Here is a 22,824-nt window from a genome sequence, read left to right on the forward strand (position 1 = left end):
TGTGTACAATGAAACAAAAAAAAAATTTAGCATTTGAATCCTTAATCTGACCATCCTCCACATTCAGAGATTTGCCTGTTATTTGATTGAGTCCCCGCGATTCTGTAAGGCATTATTCCTATCTTATGGGAAGGGATAGAGAAGTGAAATGAATTGTTCAAGAAAACACAACTAATGCTCTTAAACGTTGCTAACATCCGGCTCTCCATGCTGTGGTCCGAATCACTGGGGAGCAATTCTCCCATCACCCCCTCCACATGTGGACTTGCTTACTTTTGGAGTCAAATTCCACGTTTCAGTAGGTGACCAGGAGGCGCTGATGTCAGGCTAAGGGAAAAGTTTGGAACCTGTGCTTGGAGAAACACTTACCTGGGTGTCAGATGTGGGTTAATTTCTAGGTATTGGGTATCTGTTTAGCTTTGTTATGCAGAGAGCCCAGGGCATTTTGAGTGGACAGACCCATGTTAGGTTCTGTCTTTACTTTCAAGTGCTTCCTGCTCTTCAGCTTCAGTGTCCTCTGCGTGGAAATAAGAACGCTCTTGAATTTTCTTGTTCTAAGAGACATGTGCCTGAGAGCATTCTAAGGACTGTGAAGGGCTTCATTATGTTGCCTCTTACACTTGTAGGAGATGTTCCTGACTGTACTGGGAAGCAGCTTTTGTCACGCTGAGTCTGGCAGTTGGTGCAGACTTGTGGGAGGGCGTTTGGATGGGACTATGTGTGTAACACTCTGAAGGGGGGGCTTTTTCTTCATTCCCATCTGTGTGTGTGTGTGTGTGGAGAAAGAGAGAGAGAGAGAGAGAGAGAGAGAGAGAGAGAGAGAGAGAGAGAGAGAGAGAGAGAATGCACCGCTGTGCATATGTGTATGGAGACCAGAGGTCAGCCTTAGGTATCATTCCCCTTGATTTTTGAGACAGGATCTTTCATTGGCCCAGTGCTCACTGAGTAAGATAGGCTGGTTAGCCCCTGAGTTCCAGAGATCTTCCTGCCTCTGGCCCTGTATTGTGGGATTACAAGTATGTGCCTTTCAGCTGATGTTTTTATGTAGGTTTCAAGAGACTGAACTCTGGTTCTCATGCATGTGTGGTAAATATTTCACCAGCTGAGCTATCTCCCCAGCCCTTCACGCCCACCTTTCAATGGAAACAATTCTGCCTCATGGAGAAATAGATTTACCCTCTGAAAATTTCCTTTCTGGTCTGGTTTTTCCATGGTTCCTCATCCAAAGTGGAGCAGGATGAAGGCCAATAGGTTACTTTAAGCATCTCTGGGATCTGCGCTGTCTTTGAATGAAAAGGTGTACTCAGGAGGAGCATCCCAGCTAGCTGAGGACAGATCTGGGCCCAGGATCATCTCCCTGGCAGGTACCTCTCCCTCCATCTTCTAGGTCACATTGCCTGTTCTGCTCTTGTAGTCAGAAAGGTGGCAGTGTTCCTGAGGTGGGAGTGGAAAGCTAACATGCGGAACCCCTACCTCTGTTTCTGATTAAGATTATGTTGCTTTTATAAACCTCAGAACTAAGAGACGTTGAGAAGGTCTTTCCAGAATCTTTGGATCAACAGTCTTCCTGTCCAAGAGCAAAGCAGAGGCATCATCCAGAGAAGTCCCGCCCTTCTCTCTCCTCCCTAGCCTTTCTGCAATACTTTCTTCCCCTCTCACACAGCCACTTCTGGAAATGGAAGCCATTTGGATCCAGATCTCCTATGGGAAATTTAGTCCCGCACTTTCCACGTTAGAGCATTTCAAGCAGATGCATTAATAAAGACAGAGGGCCCCCCACCTATCAATGGCGTGCCACATCAATTTAGTTTTAACTTAGGCATCTATCTCAGCTTCCTCGGGAAGATGCACCTTCAGGTGTTTTCCATCACCTCAAACACACAGGCCAAAGCAAGCCCCACCTAAACGTGGATGGCCACACATGCTAGCTTACGCTAGCTCACACCAAGGTGGACTTGTCTGCCATACAGACACAGTACACTCTTTACGTGCCCGGTCTGCCGAAAGCTGTGCAGCATGTGAACCGGTTGACTCTGCCGACAGGGATTACCAGGCCATGAATGTGCCCAATATTCCCAGGCAGCCCAGAGTTTCTCTGGATTCAGCAACTGGGCTCAAAACCCCAGTGTGTGTCCTTACAACTGATAAGATGATCTTTTGGGAGACTTGTTCAGCAGTAATTTGGAACCGTGGGCAGACCTTCTAGACTTCTAGAGCAATTAAATCAAAATACCCAAAGGTGGACTATGGGAGCTGGTATCTTGAGGTGTTATCCAGGCCTTTCTAACTTGAACCAGAGATAAGTATTTGTGCTGACATGAGTCTAAGGTATTTCAATTCAATTCTGTTCGACTTTTTTCAAAATGACACAACTTAGCAAATATGTCTAGATAACTGTCCAGTAATATTTGCTGGAACTTCAATGACCCAATGATGGAACTGAGGGACTTTAAGTTGTTTTTTTAGTCACAGTATTTGCATATATATTTGAATATATTATAACCAAGGCTGCATGTTCCATAAATAATTTGCTTATAAACGATTCGCTTATTTTGAGGTCCATTCTAAATTTTGTTTTCTGTTCTTAACATTTCCTGTGGAACCATTGAGTATTTCCAAGTTTCTGTAGTTTCTCTAGCCCTGTAAGATCTTGTCATTTGACAAATTGTGTACTCGCTGGCTAGACTTTCACTTTGGCATGTAAACACAGGGGAGGTCAACTTTGTCAGTATTGGCCTGGCCTGGAAGATGAATGCACAAATGAAGATGCTGAAAAGTTGACTTTAGACTGATGCCGCAGTGCTGAGCTTCCATGACTTTTCTAGAAACTAAGCCTTGTTGGCAATAGTCTTGTCGCTGTGCTTCATGCCCACCTGAAATCTTTGATGAGCCCCTTGAACTTGCTCAGAGATTGGTTAATGCTCTCTGGTGTTCTACAGTGTGAGAGATGGGGGAGGGCAGGTGATGGGAAGAACTTGGCAGGTGAGTGCCGTGTTACGAGGTTTTGATCCCAGCACTATTATTTTTCACGTGTGCTGCTTGAGGAGCCTTGTCTTCATAGAGATACAATCTCACTTGTCTTGTTCATGAACTCTTGTTTTCTTTATTTTTGTGTGTGGGGGGGCAGTTCAGAAAAGGTAATGCTTTGGAAACTGGAAAGTATTGTTCATAGAAAGATGGTTTGTGGGGATGCCCATTGGTATCTTTCATAGGAATCTGCCCAGTTAAGTTTGCTAAAGATTGTGTTTAGGGTCTCTTATAAAGATGAGAAAAAAAAACGCTAAAGTTGTGTGTATGTGTAAATACATATATGTCTGTATGTGAACACTGAGGTCAAAAGAGGGCATTGCATTCTCTGCAGCTGAAGTTACAGGTGGTTGTGTGCTGCCTGATGTATGTGCTGGGAATTGAACTCAGATCCTCTGCAAGAACAGCAAGTGTTCTTAATCATTTAGCCATCTCTCCAACTTCTGTGTTTAGGGTCTTAATGGCATAGGAAGCCAGAATAAATTGAGATGGGAGATGAGTTCGAGTAATCTAGTGATTTTTAATTTTTCTTTTTAAATTTAGTAGATTAGGAATTTATAAGACATTGAACAGAGATAATGTCTGAATTCTCTTGTCTAAGACAAAAGGTTTCTCATTAACCTTTTCTTCTCAAATGGTGTTATTTTTAAAACTCAAAGGTTAGTTTCATTAAAATTTTAATTGGTATATAAAAAGTATATTTCTATCTATAATGAATTATATAGCATTCTTGCATTGTCTACTATAATTTTGTTTTTCTCTATTGATTTAATAATTCCTCAGCAATTATTTATTTGGTATATACCTTCTAAGTTCTAAGTTTTAGGGATTATAATCATTTATGATCATTTCTTTCTTTGTTTGTGTATGTCCAAGTTCGTATGTTTGTAAATCTCTCTCTCTCCTCAAGTAGGCTAGGCTGGCTAGCTAGCAAGTCCCAGAGACCTGCCTGTCTCTATCTCCCCATCACTAGAGTTGCAAGCATGTGCTACCATGCCAGATTCTTTTTTTTTTTTTTTTTTTTTTTTTTCGAGACAGGGTTTCTCTGTAGCTTTGGAGCCTGTCCTGGAACTAGCTCTTGTAGACCAGGCTGGCCTCGAACTCTCAGAGATCCACCTGCCTCTGCCTCCTGAGTGCTGGGATTAAAGGCGTGTGCCACCACCACCTAGCGCCAGGTTCTGGGATCTTATGCTTGTGCAGCAAACTCTGTACCAATGGGACCGTCATCGCTGCCTGTTCCTCATGTCTCTAGATAGTTACTGCTTCAGGTTCTGGGGTATATCTCATGCATTTGAACAAAACTTGATCTGGAAAATTGCCATTCAGGATTAGGTAATAAGATTTTGTGTTTTAAAGTTTGCTGAAATATGATTAAATAATTCAGAAATAGAAATTCAGAAATGGTTCCTGAAAGAGACAGACCCAAATGTCTTACAAAAGACTAAAAATGTTGTATTTTGCAACTTTATCCCTACAGAAAAACTGAGAGCACAGTCCTGAGTTCTCACATTCCCCCCACCCCTCACACAGCTGCTCTGCTGACAGCGTTTTTGCATTGGTATCTTTTATTTTTAATCAACTAGTTATTATGTGCTTATTAAACACTCCATGTTCTCTGTTAGTTATTATGGAGGTATAAATGAAATAAATCACATTTTTTTTCTTTTCAAACCATGTATAAAGTCATATGCCCATAGTTTAAAGTCTCATTTATTTAAACAGCTGCTGTACACTCGGTACAACACCCAACAGAGCTAGGGCTGAATCATTGTAGACATCTGCTAATAGCTGAACATGAAATGAAATGAACATGAAATGAACATGAACATGAGCATGAACATGAAAATGAAGGATCTGGAATCAAACAGAGTCTTTGTCTTCAGGACATTAGGTAACAGAGACACACACAGCAGTGATAGAGGAAAATGTCAAAAGCAGTATAAAACAGTTCCTAGTCTGGTATGGAGGAGACAGCACCAGCATAAGCGAGCAACCGCTACCACCAGGTCCCACTCGTGGGTTGGGGCTGTGTTCCTTAGCAACACCGTTGTGTTGTCAATGTCTCCGTCCTCATCATGATCATGTTTATCTTTCCATGTCTAATCAAAGAGTGAAACGAAGCTCGAACACCACGTGGCAAGGTGTGTGTGTGTTTGTGTGTGTGTGTGATTTGGTAGATTTAAAACACCATCACACTGATACATGCCACTCACATTGCTCACTGGAAGCAAACTGAAGTCGTATTTGAGTTTGTAAATGGAGCCCACACCTTGGCAGTCCTCATGGGAGCTGCCCCTAAATGCCTTGCCACCCTTAACTTCACGGAGACTTGTAAGACTTAGAGGTCAACACTACAAGACCCTTACAGGGGAACCAACCAATCTAAAGAAGCGAGAGGGGAAGTTAAATCCTCCAAATAAGTGTTAGCTATTACTGGGTGACTAGGTACAGATCTTCTTGTTAGCTTATTGTTGGGTTAGACTTTCACTCTGAAGCCCAGGTTGCCTTGGAACTTAACTAAGTAGCTCAGACTGACCTTGAACCCAGGGAGACACTTGTGCCTTGTCTTCCTCAGTGCTAGCCTTACCAGTGTGCATCAGCCGCCTGGCTCAGATGCTTCTCTGATTTCCGGAGGTGTGGAGTTTGTAGCTTTAAAATTAAGATGGCGACGATGATGTAAAAATGGCATGAAAGGAAATTAAAAATAAATCCAAATTGCTGCTTACTAGTCCTGGTTGGGTCATGATGTACTTTTTTTTTACAGAAACAAATTGCCTTTCCAAGTTGAAAACAATCCAAATCCCAACCCAAGCTCTGGCAAGCTTGCCTGTGGGTATTGATAAACTGATGGTCAAGTTTATGTGGAGTTCTGAGGGTGGCGTACATACCTGCAACCTGGCACCAGGGAGGCTGAGGCAAGTAGAGCCTGTTCAAGGTCAGTTTGAGCTACATGGTGATACCCTGTTTAATTTTAAAAAGTTTATATGGGAAGTCCAAATAGCCAGAATAGCTAACTCAGCGCTGACGGAGGAAAACAGTCGGAAGGCTGGCAACACTCGGCTTTGGGTTCCCTAGAAATCTTCTGTAATCCAGGCAGTGCAGTACTCACAAAGGACAAACAAATGGTCATGTGGAACAGAATGGAGAGCCCTACATAGACCCTCGTAAATGCCTTCAAAGAGGACAAAGGAAGAGAGTTGAAGGAGAGGGGAGAGGCAGAGAGGGGAACAGAGAAAAATGTATAGCTCAATAAAATCAATTAAAAAGAAGAGGACAAAGGAGTAAGAGCAACACAACAAAGACAAGGAAGTCTTTTCTCATAGTGAACATAATGAATCAAGACAGTAGCTAACGTCCTTCACAAAAGTTAACGCAAAATGTACCACAAGAGCCGACTGTATAGTCGGAACTACATGAAGGGGCTAGTTGAGAAGCTAGACATCGTTAAAATCATTAACTTCCTTCCTGTTAAAGACAATGTCAAGATAAATGAGGATATCAGACACACAATAGGGGCAAATATTTGCAGAAGACATTATCTGAGAGACACAAAGAACATAAAATAAAGAAACCATACCGCTGGTTAAAGAAGGATGAAATATCTGAAGTACACTTCAAGAGAGGCAGAGGGCAGACGAGCATGGGAGATGTGCAGCTGCACAGACCACTGAGGAGCTGCAAATTAGGCTAATGCGATACACACATGCAGTTTCTTGTAAAACTAAACGGACTTTGACTATAGGCTGTAGTGTTTATATGCGCTAGTATTTGCTTAAATGAGTGGAAAGGTTGTAGCCACACAAAGCCTGCGCAAGAATTCTCATAGCAGCTTTTGTCAGGATTGTCCTAATATGTAAATAACCCAGATATTCTCCAGTAGAGGGATTGACATTGACCGTAGAGCAGGTAGCATATGGGAAAAATTTCCTGTGTTTGCTCAGTTTCTCTGTAACCTAGAACTGTTCTAAAAAGCATGCAATTAAGAAAAAAATTTCTCCCCCAAGTCCATAAGCTCTAACACTGTGATTCTATCTTGTTTACCTCTTTCTTAGACGAAGGAAAGAATTGTAACATAATGGGTTACTTTTGTTTCAAAATGGTTATATGTTTCTGGAAGGCAGCACCGTTGTTCTGATTGTGTTTTAAACTTGAAAGTTATGAAACTTTAAGAATGTTGCTAAAGGTTCGTAGCAGACACTTGAGCACTACGGGGATATTTGATGAGATCTTCTTGTCACATGACAGCTATTACTTAGCAATCATTTAAGTAGGTTTAATTATGACAACAGATAGACAACCTCACTTCAAATCATCCTATGGTTGAAAGTGCTATGGGTCGGGGGTTAGTAGGACACAATTCTGCTTTTAACTTTGCAAACTTTTAGCAGTGAGCCCTTGTGCATTTTTTTTTGCTTTGTGCTCAAAATGTTCTTATATGGACTGGCGAGATGGCTCAACAGGTAAAGGTGCTTGTCTTCAAGCCAAATCACCAGAGTTTGGTTCCCTATGGAGCCTCCATTGTGAAAGGAAAGAACTGACGCTTGCCAGTTCCCCTGACCACCACACATGAGCTATGGTCCACACATGTGCACACACTTAGACACACCCATACACACATTAAATAAATAAATGTAAAAAAAAGTGATGTTCGTGTCTATGAAGAGCGTTATACAAGTTCTACAGCTTCCGGTTTGGTTCTGCTAATCACTGTCTGGGACCAGCACCCACCCCCGGAGTCACATTACAGTAAAGCCTTGAGTCACAGGCCTTTACTGTACGACTCTCACAGTCAGCCCAGTCCTGTAAACAGTACTCTGAAGATGCAAGCTCCAGTTTCAGATTGTCCATGTAATTCAGATCTCATTTCTTGGAATTCCAAGGATATATATTTTCTGTCAGGATCATCCAGTTGAGCAAGGACTATATGTGTCTTTGGGGTTCTCTGTAAATTACTTTCTAGTGTAACCCATAAGTGAGTTTTTACTGGCTTCTTCAAATAGATTAAGGGTTTGTTATATGCCTATGACAGTTCTGATTTGTTGTTGGGAAAATTCGTAGAGGGGAGTATTGAAAGCCTCACTTGCTGTTTTTGAGAACATGAAAACAAATAAACAAATCTCGATTTCTGTTCATTGGTTATGCTGCCAGATCAGGGTATCCAGGAGCCAGGTCACGTGGAAATGAACTAAGCTGTTGGGAGCTCTGGGTTCAAATTCTGTTTTGTAAAAAGTAGAAAAATTGAAAAAAGATACCAGTGTCTTCATGAATATAAAACATAAAGAAAGAGAGACATAGCCTTTTCACTGATGGACAGAGAGGTAGACTGAGTTTTCAGGAAACATTTCTTCAGGGCTGCCCAACTTGCCATAATTACTTGAATACTGTGTGAATCTATTTTATAAGAAAAAAACTCAGCTTCTCAGGTGATGGCATTAATATGTTATCAGTGTATGTTTAATTCTGGGGCTGGATAGATGGTTCAGCAGACATGAGTTCAGCTCTTAGCTCCCATACAGCAGCCCACACACATATGTAACTCCAGTTCCAGGGCTTTCAGTGCTCTATTTTGGCCTCTGTGAGCGCCAGGGACCACACGGTGTACAAACATAATGCAAAAAAACACTCATACATATACAATAAAAATTTTAAATATTTTTGAAATGTATAAATATGAAACTAGGTTCTACAGACAATTCTTGTGCTTATAGCTCACAGGCAATCACAATGCTAAAGTAAGTTTACTAGTGAAATCAAACAAAATGATTGGTAGTTTCAGTTAATAGCATGGTTATAATGGGAGAGACGATGAGGTTCTGTCTGAGTTCATCGCTAAAGACGAAGTTAGTGGATGGAGTTGAACAGTGTGTCCTTTTTCTTATAACTTGAGTGTGTTTATGATTTAAATATATTACTACTTAGGCAGAGAAGGCTTGCTAGTGTAGGTATACTGAACAAGTTATCTTAGCCTCAAGGGTTTACAAATTCAGAAAACGTGGATCTCAACCAAAATGCAGTAGTAGTTAATCATTAAATGTGAGTTTTGAAGGGTACCATTTGACCATTAACTGAACTGCTGTATTAATTACTCATCTTGTTTCTGTGACCAAAGACCCAAGAAAAGCATCTTAAAGAAGGAAGGGCAGATTTGGGCTCACAGTTTGTGGGATACAGTCCATCATGGCAGGAGGCAGAGTGGGCGTGGTGGGGAGTATGGCTCCAGCTCTGGGGCCAGTCACACGGGGTGCAGTCAGGATGCAGAGAGAGAAGGATGCTGGCATTCTACTTGCTCTGTCCTTTTTCCCCTTCTTATCCAGTCTGGGACCCCAGTCTACGGGATGGTGATGCCCATGCTCAGGATGGGATTTGCTCCTCAGTTAACCCTTCCTGGAAATTCCCCGAGTGGTGTGACTCCTAAGAGATTCCAAATTCAGACAGGTTGACAATTAAGATAAAATACTAGAACTGCTCACTCTCTTGAAGACAAGGTTAACACTGTGGTGATATTGAAACTGGTACCGAATGGGCATTTAACCCAATTACTAATAGAACCGGGGATGAAATCATCCTGCTTTGTGTGTTTATGCCTCAGCTCTCTGCTTATAAGCTTGCTGGTATGTAAGATGTCAGATTCCAAATCACGCATCTGCTTGCAGGGCTGCTGTGGCTGAATGGATTAAACTGCCTCGTGCCAAGCGGTGACTCAATTTTCCCACCGATTCTTCTCTTTCCAGATTGGTTCTTGTTTTGACCTGGCTTTTGTTGGGTGTTTGTACAATTATAAACACAGATGAAAAGGTGGGCACTAAGATTAAATGGAAGATGGCTATCTCTTGCACTTAATGTCAAATTAGAGAACCGAAAGACGTAACAGTTTTAAAGATTCCAGGAACCTTGTGGACTTCAAGAATACACTGACAAAAACCACATTATAGTACTAAAGCTGGGCTCTGCAGTGGCTAGCCTTTAGCAACCCTGATTCAAACCAGTCAGTCGTCTAGGAAACAGGAACCTCAACTGAAAAAGTCTTTGCATCACAGTGTCTTGTAGGAATGTCTGTGCAGCATCTTCTTGATTAATTGCTGATGTGGGAGGGCCCAGCACACTGTGGGTGGTGCCACTGCAGGGCTCCTATGTTGTATAAGAAAGCAGGATGAGCAAGCCATGAATAGAGAATGAGCTAGAAAGCAGCACCCTTCCTTGGCCTAGGCGTCAGTTCCTACCTCTAGGCTACTGCCTCGAGTTTGGCGCCCCAGTCATGGACCGTCAGCTAAGAAGCTAAGCCAACCCTTTCCTCACCAAGTTGCTTTTGACCAATGCTTTGTCACAGCCACAGAAAGCAAACTAGGGCAGGAACGATACTCTGCAGAACCCTGTTTGATCTGCTTTCAAATTTCATGAATAATTATGAAGTGCCGAGTGCTAGTGTGCACTGAGGTTAAGTTAAGCATTTCACATAGAGTCTCAGTGAAATTTTATAGTATGGTGAGGTGGGGACTTTTCCTGCTTTGCCCTGGGACATAGGACCCTAAGAAAATGCCAGGCCCATGGCACAGAAGTGACTGGTCTAGAATTTAAACCCCTACTTTTATCATTGCATTCTGCAAGTTTTGCCAACTGCTCATTCTCTGTATATCTCCATTATACACCATGAGTCCTTTTTAATTATTGTTGGTTTTCTGAGATGGGATTTCTTTGTGTAGCTTTGGCTATCCTGGAACTCACTCCATAGACCAGACTGGCCTTGAATTCACAGAGCCTCTTCTTCCTGAGTGCTGGGTTTAAAGGCCTCTGCCACCACTGCATGGCCACTGTGAGTCTTTCATTGCAAGTAAGCACAATGACTTCGTGTGTGTGTGCATGCCTGTTCATGTGTGTGCATGTATGTGAATGGCAGAGGTTAGCATTAGGTGTCCCTCTCCAAGAGCAATTACAGGTGATTCTGAAGCATATTGAAGCTTGAAAACCAGATAAAAGACTGGCCCAGTTTAAAAAAACGAAGCATATTTGGGGTTAATTCGAATGCAGTTGTGCTAGGAAATGGAGAGGTGGCTTGTCCAATAATGTGTTTGCCACATAAGCAGGACCTGAGTTCAATATCCAGGAACCACATAAGAAGGTCAAGTCCACTGGTGTGCACTTGTCCTCCCAGTGCTGGGGGGGAGACTGGTGCAGTCCCGTTACTCACTGGCTAGCCTACCTCACCCATCCTAGACTCCTCCCCCTGGAGCACAGCGAGAAACTGGTAGGGAAGTGGCTGGCAGCTCAGCTCTGTCTTTATGAAAATTGCTGGCATTCCCTGGATCTGCTAAGACGACATAGAATAGGTTTTCTCATTATTTTCAAAATTTAAGGTCAGTTTAACTAGAAAGATCTATTACAAATGTCTCTGCATCCTCGAAAGCAGTTAGTTTTCCCACTTCTTGCCTTGAAGTCTTATAAGCTTAGACTTGTCTGCTTAACTGATAGTCGTGAGATGAATATGGATTCTTTTATCCAACCAGAGAAATTTCTGAGTACTTGCTAAGCACACTTAGCGATGCCTTCCCAAGCTTCCTATGAGTGAGGAGATGCAAGAATCCAGTCAAAGAGCAAGACGTGCACACGTAGGGTTCCGTAGTCATGAGAGTGGGTGGGGTGCTTGTTCCACCGCAGGACTGGTGGTGGAGCAGGAAGGTAAAAACCAGAAGAAATCTGGGAGACAGAGGCACAGAGCTGAACACTCTCGCTGCATGGGCGATGAGGGTGACAGTGGTGGATGAGCCCAGGGTGACAGGGAACTTGCTGGGGGAGCATGGATTGCACTGTGCTGCACAGTTAGGACTTAGGACATCAGCAAGAGACATGAGTTGCTGCAGAGACTTGAGCATTTCACTTCTCCAAAAGTAAACCTACTTAGGAAGGTTAACAGGATGGCATCTTGTAAGGAGAATTGAAGGGGAGGAGGAGTCAGGTGGGGACATTCATTAGCAAGCTTCTTTCAGAGGTCCAGGCGTGACTGTAAGTCCAGAGGTTTTAGATCAGGATGGTGAAAAGCAAGAGCAGATGTGGGAGGACCTGGCATGACAGCGTCTCTACTAACAGAGAACAGAAGTAGAAAGAAACTCACAATAGCTGATGTTGAGGATATGGGAATCTGTGGCTGGGGTTGAGTGTCTTTAGCCAGATGACAATGAGTGGCCATCTCACTCTTCGCTGCTGGCAGTGCACATGGCTCTGGGACAGATGGTGACCATTGCTTCTCTTTACTTCGCTTGTGTCTCCTGGCTTCCCTACTAGGTCCCCACCAAGAAGACCACTCCATGGGGGATATTTGGTTTGGGAATTCTTGATAATGAGACTTTGATTAAGTTTTTCAAAGTACAGCCTTTGGAAATTTGACTCAAGTTAGTAGATAAAGCAGCGGGGGAAAATGAGAGTCCTGTGGTCAAGTGAATTTGGAAACTACTGTAGAGAATCATATAGGTTTCTTTCTTTTCATATGATAGCAAAAGCATTGCCATGGGGCCAGGGAAATGACTCAGTTGATGACGTGCTGATGTGCAAGCATGAGGATCTGGGCTCGGATCCCTAACAGCCACATAAAAAGCATCATGGTGGCAGATGCCTATACTGTCAGCACTGGGGAGGCAGAGACAAAATCCTTGCAGCTTGCTGGTCAGCTGGTCTAGCCACTGACATCAGTGTGTTCCAGATTCAATGACTATCTCAAAAACAGACCATTTTAAGGAAGACAACCAATACTGACCTCTGACTTCTACACGCACCTACATGCACATGAATACGTACACACAGAGAAACACAGTATACCCAGACCCCCCCCCCCCACAGAGTATTATTTATCATAGAGATGGTAGATGGTGGCACAAGCTTAGTGAACCATGCGCTCTTTTAGGAAGGCACACCTCAAGGAAAGAGGAATACAGAACATACTTTCAGAGATATTAGGCACTGGAGAGTACATCCAGTGGTGGTTTGAAAGAAAACGCCCCACTCCCCACCAATGATTGGTACTGTTAGGAGGTGTAGCCTTGTTGGAGTAGGGCGGCCTTGTAGGAAGATGTGTGTCACTGTGGGGGCAAGCTTTGAAGTCTCCTTTGCTCAAGCTACCCGCAGTGAGACAGACCACTTCTTATTGCCTGCAAGTCAAGATGTATGACTCTCAGTTCTGTCTCCAGCACCACCTTGTTGCACCATAACAATAATGTACTAACCCTCTAAAACTGTAAGCCACCCAATTGGTTTTCTTTATAAAAGTTGCTGTGGTCATGGTGTCTCTTCACAGAAACAGAAACCCTAATTAAGACAGCCTCTTACACCAGGCATTTGCAGTGTAAAGGAAAGAAACAAGAGACTGGGATTTGGGTCTGGAATCTACTGACAGTCTGCAGCAAGTCAGTGGGCTCCTTTCAACCTCTCAATCCTGGTTTCCGTAGGTTTTTTTCTCTTATATTGGATGAATCATTAAGGTCCTTTCAAGTCCAGAAATCTGAGGTGATGGATATGTGCAGCAGAGGGAAGAGAACTGTGACTTTTCTTCTCTGTAATAACTCGAGGTGGAAACAGGAAGGGGAGGAACAATGGTGATGAGATGTGGGTGGAGCCCTTGAGCTGATTGTCTGCTCAGGGCCAGCACTGCTGACTTCCCAGTCGCTCACTGTCTCAGATCTTCTGAGCTGTTGGATAATAATTTAGCCTTCTGGCTTTGACGTTCATCTGCAAAAATAAGGAAGTTGGATTGGGTCAGAGGACACACCGGTACTATTCTTTTCCTGCTGACCCAGGCCAAGTGGACCCCAAGACTGTTTTACCTTCTGAGATGGTCTCACCCACTTCCATGTCCGTTCCTGCCTTAGGTGGTCGGTTAATCCATTAACAGACAGCACCACACTCACCTGAATGTCAGGCTCAATTTTCTGCCTCTCTACAGGCAAGATATATTTTTTCTCTCCATGAGAAACAAAATTCTTTATTTTCAGTCTCTCTTTATGAACAGAGAAGACTTCCTTTAGTTATCCCAGCTTCAGGAAAAGAAAGAAAGGAAGAAAAGATGAAAGAAAGAAAGAAAGAAAGAAAGAAAGAAAGAAAGAAAGAAAGAAAATATGTTTCTGATCTCAGGCTTCTTAGATTTTATCCCCCCATTAGTTTTATAATGGTTTAATTTTCAATTATTTATTATTATTATTATTATTATTATTATTATTATTATTATTAGTGTGTGTGTGTATAAGTGTTGCTCATGTGCCATGTCGTTTCGTCACGCTGCATGTGTGAGGTCACAGGATGTCTGTGCTAGCTGGTTTTGTGTGTTAACTTGATACAAGCTTGATTCAGCAGAGAGGAAGGAGCCTCAGCTGAGGCAATGCCTCCGTGAGATCCAGATGTAAGGTGTTCTTTCTCAGTTAAGGACCAGCGGGAGAGGGCTTAGCTGTTGGTGGGTGGTGCCATACCTGGACGGATGGTACTGGGTTCTGTAAGAAATCAGGTTGAGCAAGTCATGGAAAGCAAGCCAGTAAGCAGCACCCTCTATGGCCTCCAGGTTCCAGTCCTGCTTGAGTTCCTGTTCTGACTTCCTCCAATGATGGACTATAATCTAGAAGCTTGATCCAAATAAACCCTTTCTGCCCAACTTACTTTTTGTTCATAATTCACTGCAGCAATAGAACTAAGACAGCATCACACTGATGATGTGTACAGAGTTTAACATCTGGGGCATTCAGTGTACACCCAGTTAACTGGAGGAGTTGGTGCTTCCTTAGCTTCTATATCAGGAAGGTTGTGAGCCGACAGGATTACCCATTTGCCTTCTCAGTACTGCAGGGAAAGCACTTTGAGAAGCAGGACCTTGTTCTGCCTGCTGTCAACATGAAGCTGATGGGAGAGAACGTCTCCAGAGAGACTGCTGTTCATAAACAGCCCTGTTCACTCAGCCCCCATTCTCAGACACGCTCTCCTAGCAAGAAGCCCTGCTGCGGAATGACAGGGATCTAAGGCAAAGTTTAGCTGTTGAAACTTTCAGCTGTATGCTTTGTTAGGAAACCAGAAGATGAAGGAAAACTGTCTTTAGCTACACAGCATCTATTCTTCCTTGGTGTGGCCACTCTGTGCCTGTTAGGAAATGATGTTTATGTAGTCATTCTGTAACCCTCCCAAAGAATAGATACCACATAGGGTTCATACAGGCATGTGTATGTGTGTGTGTGTGTTCATATTCATTCAGTGGGGCACAGGGGATTAATGGAAAGAGATATAACTACAAAGGAGGCTGATTTAGAACTTGCACCAACTTGTAAAACAGAAGAACCAAGTGAGATGCAGTTTTCTGTCCTCTACCTTATAAATTTAAATCTATACATTCTTAGCAAGCATATATATATACAATTATATATATATATATATGAAATCTACATATATGTAGAATATTCCTAGACAACTATTCAGAACAGATAACCAGTTACATCTAAGGCAGAGGATGGTAGTCTGAGGTACATGTGAGATTTATCACATGGGATGTCGTATGGGATCACTTCGAGGCCTTGAGTCTCATTCGGAGATCCACGTGATAGTTATTTTCATGATAGTGCCAAGATGTCTTTTGCTTTCTCCTTCCTCATTCTCTTGTGAGTACACGGAGGAGCTTTCCAGAGGTTAACTGACACGTGATACTGCACCAAATTGAATCCAGAAGCAGATATGATAATCCAGCTGTTTTTGGAGCGGTCAGATGTTTGGGATCTCAAAGCATGTAAAATGATGTGGTTCTTCTCACAGACTTTCCTGGGAAAATTTGTTTTTCACAGCAATTCATATTTATGTTAGCATCATTGTCATCAAGCAATATATAATAAAATTAGAATGCTCTGTTTTAACTTAAAAATCAGTCAATATCAGGAGATAGAAATGAAAGTCCCTTGAGGTTCCCTGGGATGTGCCCAGTTCCATCAGAGAGCCTCAGCTGCTTGGAAGCTTTGCTGTGTACTGCGGACGGGGATGCTAAGGAGAAGCAAAATAAAACAAAATGTTGTAATAAAATATTGCTTTTCCTCTCCTTCTTTCCATCAAGGGAAATCTACAAGTGGCCTGACATCCGATGCTCTAGAAAGTTCCGGGCTTGTTGCTTGGATTCTCTTAAGAAGCTGAAATAACTGAAGAGGAGCGGGGGCCTTCTGTTTTGGAGGGTTCTATCCTGCAGAGGATGTTCTACACCCATTGACGTGAGTAGTCTGTCATTGTAGCTCTGTTGCCACATGATATTGGAAGCAGCCACAATCGGGGTGTGGCTCACATGGACTAGCCCGTCCTAGTACTCAGGGGAGTGTTGGATTCCTGGGTGTGTTTTCTAATATTACAGTCACATCACTGCTTATGAGTTGTTTTCTTTCAATAGTAATTTGAAATGACTTATAGAAAAACAATACTCAGAACCGCACCAACAGGGATCTAGAGCAGTAATCTGTAAAATAGTTTTAGAGGAATAAATAACTGCGAATGCTTACCTCAAAGACAGGGAAAACTTACATACTGAGCCAAGACTTGAGGCAGAAAGAGAAGCATGCTTACATTGTAGAGATTTTAGCAGGTGTTTTCCCATATGTCAAGGAAGTCTGTAGGAGGTAACGTCTGGTCTCTGTGAATCTTTGGGCAGGTCAGATCTTACCGCAGAACCTAGCACTCTGGCAGCTTCATGGATCTGAGACCTTTCTGTTATAGAGCTCACTGATAACAGAAGCTCGTCTCCTTCATGCCTGCAACCATATCTTTAGGACCTTGCTCAGGGGCTGGTTCATGGATGCTGCTCTTTGAAGACTTGTTACCTTGACAATCCTGGTCCTGAGCCCTCCCTACCCTGGAGCTCACTGAGCTAAGATGCCCCAGCTGCTTCATGCCTGTATCTTTGCCTGGCACTTGAAGGCTTTTCAGTGAGGAATCCTGGCTTGCCTTAGACTTGCCTGTGTCCAGTACTGTTTCTGGAATGTTTTGAGTGTGTGAATGACTGAACGCATTGTGTAGGACTGGGAAGGAAATGATTCCTGGAGACAGGAAAAATTCAGTTTTTTTTTTCTCTTAGGAGATTTCAATTTTGTCACAGGAATTCTTGACTATGTGCAATTTTCTGTTTCTGACCAAGCGAACTCCTCCCTCCTTGTGGTGACAAGCCATAGTTTAAAGAACTCTTTCCCCAGATTGTCGTATCAGTTCCCCTCCTGCTCTCCTTTCTTTTCTTCCTTCCTTTGACAAACTCTGAACCAAAGCCTTCACAGTTCATATTTCAGAATGAATAATTCATAGCTATGCTTAGTCACTAATCAGAAGTTATTGCAGGTTTTCCCTGTTCCCTTAGATTTTCAAGCATTATTTATCTATGAATCATCCTTTTCTACCTTTGAGAGGCTATCATTGTGGCCTTATTTCCTCTACTCTCCATCTGAAATAACTATTTCCAGAATCCATTATTTCAATATGGAACTCATGGGTTAAATATAGCCCTGCGACATAAAGCTTGCTTTGTCATCCTCCCAACCCCTAAACCTTTCACAGTGATGCGCTGGGAGTTATCGGAAGTATGCTGGTTCCTTCAGGTACCAGCCCTTTTTTGTCACCAGTTCAAGTTCTTTTGAGCTACCAGAAACAACAGGAGAGCTAGTGGGTGGGGTGGATAGTGGAGGGAGACAGTGGGCAAATTAGAATTTGGAGAAAGGACAGAGTAGAAAATGGGAGACATGGGGGCGGGGGGAAGTGAGCAGACAGAGGAAGAGAGAGAAGAGAGAGGAGAGGTGAGAGGAAGACACAGTGGCCAATTATAGCTACATTATATATACATTTCAAACACCCAGGTTCTGGAGCAAATGGCGTTCTCTCCCTGAGAGCGCTAATGTCCACTAGGGACCCACTGACAGCTCTTTTTCCTGCCTGTTTCAATATGGATGCCGACTATTTGGTCATCTTACCAATAAGGAAACAGGAAACTGACCCTTGTTAAGCTCCAAGCAGACTGACACAGTTGCATCATCTCTGGTTGAGAGTTCTGCCAACAAGAATTTTTCCTTGAATTTTCAACTGCAGCTTGATTTTTCCAGCATGACTTAGAAGCTCTTTCCCATCACAGAGACCTAGGTATGGTCTGTTCCTGTTTCATTCATCTGTGATGGGAGACAGTGGTCCCGTGTATCTTGGAGGACATGAAGACAGCATTGCTTGGAGTGTATGAAGTGGGAATGGCTGAAGGTTGAATAGAAACAAACCTGGGAGGCATCTGCAGGCTACTGTGTAAATTGTGGCTGAGATGAAACACTGTGGTTTTGCGGATGAAGATCCATGTCAGGATGATCTCAGAAAAGGTGGGGTTGGGAGAAGTAGCTAATTAGAGGATCCACAGCTGTCATAAGCGTGCCACCAGAGGGTGAGGGGACCCCTAGAAATGGAGGAAAGCAAATTCGTCAGAGGGAAATGGAGGTAAAACCCCCCCAGGTTTAGGCATTTCTGATACACAGCTCCAGCAATGCTCCGAAAAGTGTCAGCTCAGGACGGATGTCAGCAACAGAAGTAGAGGCCTGGCGGGCTGGAGGTCAGTAAGCGCTTTGCTACAGAGATTCACAAATTTTGAATGATATTTTTACTCAGTAAAATGGGAATGTTTATCGGGCGTCTGCGATGTTCGAGGAATAGTGGAAGTAGTTGGAAGGGGAAGATAATGAACTATGTACCTAAGAGACAACCCCAGATAAGCTATTCATGGGCAGAAAGGGAGAGAGAAAGACAGACAGAGACAGAGAGTGACAGAGAGAGACTATATCTACTCAAGAGGATGGCGAAGGAGGAAAGAAGGCCACAATGGCACCTCTTTCTGAAATATACTAGAAGAAATGCCCTGCACTTGAAAGGCACCGAGCATGAGCCAAACCTTGGTGCTAGGGAGGAATTCAACATGTGGAAGGGAGAGTACGGTCAGTTGTTATTGTTGGAGCTGACTTAGGCCGCAAGGGCCCAGAGAGACCTGGCTGGGCACGTGAGGTGGAGGAGAGAGGAAACAGCGGACTACTTGGAGCAGAGGTGGGTGGAGGAGTGGTGGATAGGGTTGTAAAGAAGAGCAGCTGCCAGGAGGAGCAGAGCCCTGCCTGCGGCTGGGTTAAGACATCTGGATGCCATTTTGGGGACTCAGCATTTGTACTGTCCCTGCTCTAGGTGTGTCGGGGGGTGACTTTACTTCTAGAGATGTTTATTCCTGGTGTCTGTCTTGTTGAGTGCAGGTAGTCCTGAGTGACATTTGAGATGTCATAAAAATAAACTTTGGGGGGAAATACTATCCTTTGGGCCTGACACTATACATGCAAGCATACTTGGAGCTAGTGTTTTCTAAGATTTCAAATCTGCTAGCTTTGATTTGATATTTATTTAAGAATCAGCTATAAACTCTATTGCTCTCTGAGCAGAATGTGGACTGCTAGCAAGAAATCTTATTTTCATAGTTTCAGCTCTCAAAGTCTTACACTTTTTCCTACCATATTGAATATTTTAGCCCCAATTATGGATTGTGGGGAATAACGTTAAGCATTCTACACTGGCAATGGCCACTGAATTACTACCTAAGCCTGAAGCTAGTCTAAATCCCTGCTTTCCAGTGCACAGTGCACAGAGTTTCAGAAGAAACTCTGAGAAGTATGCTTGAACTCAGTGGATAAAAACATCTGCCACACATGTTTGATAACCTCGGTTTGATCCTCAGAAGCCCCAGTGGAAGGAGAGAACTGACTTCTGAAAGCGGCCCTTTAATTTCCACATATGTGCAGAGACATGTGTATGCCAAACTATGCCCGCGCCCGCGCGCATGCGCACACACACACACACACACACACACACACCACCCCACCACACACTAATACAAAGGAAGAAACAGTTCTTGTACGGGCTGGTTGTTGCCTGTGCTTTCCATCGCAAAGGCAGTGCTAGTCCCAGCCCACTTCTGGTCTGGCCTCTGGGCAGCCAGATTCAGATGTTTCCTTCTTTAAATTTCCCAGGAAGAATTGCGCCACCTGTGTCTTCTCTGGGGTTTCTGGATTGTGAGACGATGGCACCCACACTTCCTAGAATAGCTGCTTGTGTGCGCCAAGCGTACGAGAGAGACTGCACACAACGACAGAAGGCAGGTTTAGGGCCAGGAACAGCAGAAGCTTGAACCAGGCATCTGTTCCACAGACACAATGAAGTCCGGAGGTTGTGGGAGGCGGGGGCAGAAGGGCTCCACAGAGTCACTTGAGGATGTGGGCACTCTGCTCCGATCTGCAAGTCTTGAGTATTCGTACTGACCTGGCTTTTCTTCTAGAACAGAATTTCAAAGGAGGTAGGCAGAGGAGGAGGCAGGATTACCTGGAGCCCAAGAGGTTCAGCGTGTTCAATTCTGTGGCAATCTGCTATAATCCTGGGGCTTTAAATTCCCTTTTTCTCTGTCTACATAGCAGACCACACAAATGATGTTTTGAGAAGGTGAACTAGGAATGAGTGGAGAGCCCTCTGCCTTCCTCAGATGTAGAATCTGACTCATATCTGAGAGATTGTAGGCATGAACTGAAACTCCTTGCATGGAAAACCACCTGACCTCTTCCAGGAAGCTCCCTGGGACTTCCTTAAGGAATGTGACATTCCTTATATCTGGAAGACTCCATCCTACAGACCCTACAGTGTTTCATGTTGTGGCTTACTCATCTAAAAGCATATGATTTTTGTTTTTCATGAAACCACTGCAAAATATTAGACCTTTGTTCCCGTGTAGGTGACAAGGAATTGGCGTCTCTGAGAGGCACTGTGAGATGTTATCAGTGTTGCTGTAGGGAGACTTGATTTCAAGACAATGTGTAAGAAAACCGAAGAGGAAGGTAGCTAGGAGCTTCAGGTGCCTGAATTGTGCCCAGTGAGAGAGTGAGGGGGCTTGTAGCCAAACAATGCCAATCAGAAGAGAGAAGAAGGGGCTTTGGCTGCTCTGGAGGGTGGTGAACTCTAGATGTATCAGCTCTGGGATGGACAGAGGCCGGCCTCCTGTGGCTCCAGAAGGAGACAGTGATTGCACCCAAGGGGAGATAGTGCAGAAACGCAGAAGCTGTGAGGATCAGGAAAGCACCATTACTCTTTTTTGTTGCAAAATTGTAGTTTTCAAAGCCTTAGGCAAGGATGCGGAAGTTTCAGGATGAACACTTGGGCACTGTGCTGGTAAATTCGCAGTGGAATTCCCCTCCATAAATTCTAGAGGCTGGCATGGCCTCTGAGAAAAGAAAGGTGATGTAATACTGATGGGAAGACATCAGGGATGCAAAGAACAGCCAAGGAGTGAGAGAGAAAGCTAACCCAGTCACCCCTCCCCCACGAGGAGCTAATTTTATGGAGATTTTTTCTTTTCTTTACATAGGGACTATTTATTAATTAATAAAAGACTCTTAAAATAGAAGCTACTTTCATTCAATAAATGCTCTAATTCTTTCCAGTCCTGAAATTTTATATTTTAATGTATTAAATGATAAAAAGTGGAAATCAACCAGAAAAGACATACGAACGACCTTAAAAAGTGTCCATACTGTGTGATTAAAGAATTTTAGTTTTATGAATGCATTAAGAAAACACTCTTGTAGAAGACAGCTTTGTACATAAAGACAGTTATTACAACATTTATAAATTGTAATATAAATTTATTATATTATATTTATAAATTTATAAAATGTATAAAAAGGAATAATATAAATTACTAATTTTGAGTTGTGTAAGTTCTCTGTGTGTGTGTGTGAGAGAGAAACCTTTCAATGATAGTTCCTCTGAGTGTGAGATAATACAAGATTCTTGTCACTTTATATGACATAAAATAGAAACAGTGAAGTTATATAAAAAGTACAAAGTCAAGGCAGAGATTTCTCCAAATGTTAGTGTTCCTCTTTGCTTTCCTACCGCTATAATAAAACATCATGACCAAAAGCAACTTGGGGAGGAAAGGATTTATTAAGCCTACAGGTTAGAGTCCATCACTGAGGGAAACCAGGGCAGGCACTCAAGGCAGGAAGCTGGAAGCATCTATGGAGAAGCCATGGAGGAACACTGCTTCCCGTTTCCTTCCCAGGCTCATGTTCAGATACCATTTTTAGACCTCATAGGACCACCTGCTCTGGAGGGGCACTGATCACAATATGCCGTGTTCTTCAGCATTGATTAGCAATCAAGAAAATGTCCCACAGACATGCCCATAGGTCAATGGGATGGAGGCAGTTTCTCCCCTGAGGTTCCTCTTGGGTGTGTCAAGTTGAGAATCAAGATTAGCCATCATGGTTAAGTGTGACGAAGACTAGGGATGCATCTTTGGTTCTTTATGTAGTTAAACTGTCATAAATGTGCATAAATTAGTTTTATATGAGAAAAGGAAGTAAAAGGACCACATAACCTTCTATAACTTTTGAAGACAGGAAGATGTGATGCAAGTGTCCTTTCTCTTCCTAGAGAGAATACACAAAATCCTAGAGAATTTTCTTCTTTTCTTTGTATTCTGAGAACTTTTTCTTTTTAGAGATCTTCTGAAAGATCTTCCTTGCTCAAAGTTAAATTCTTTCCACAAATCAATCCAATCCTAGCTAAACAGAGACGACAACAATAACAACAAAAACAGCACAAAATGCAGGGTTTCTATTTGGGCTCTGCTCAAACCTATGGAGTGCTCTGTGCCTTCCAAGGAAACCAGGCCCACATTCCTTGGACCTATGTCCACAGTCTTCAGAACTGAATCCCAGCTGGTCCTTCCAGTGTCAACCCCCTCAGTTCCCTCCATGCATT

The 22,824-nt window shown here is 43.1% G+C and overlaps 1 protein-coding gene across 3 annotated transcripts in view; it reads left to right on the plus strand.

Annotated features, from left to right (window-relative positions):
• Ddr2 (discoidin domain receptor tyrosine kinase 2) overlaps positions 1-22,824 on the plus strand; it is a 133,875-nt gene that overhangs the window by 1,752 nt on the left and 109,299 nt on the right. For all 3 annotated transcript variants that reach the window (XM_057769661.1, XM_057769659.1, XM_057769662.1), the window contains exon 2: positions 16,088-16,238. The gene's annotated coding sequence lies outside the window, so the exon portion shown is untranslated. The remainder of the gene's footprint in view (positions 1-16,087; positions 16,239-22,824) is intronic.

Source organism: Chionomys nivalis, chromosome 5 (genome assembly GCF_950005125.1).
Source record: "Chionomys nivalis chromosome 5, mChiNiv1.1, whole genome shotgun sequence".
Classification (NCBI taxonomy): domain Eukaryota; kingdom Metazoa; phylum Chordata; class Mammalia; order Rodentia; family Cricetidae; genus Chionomys; species Chionomys nivalis.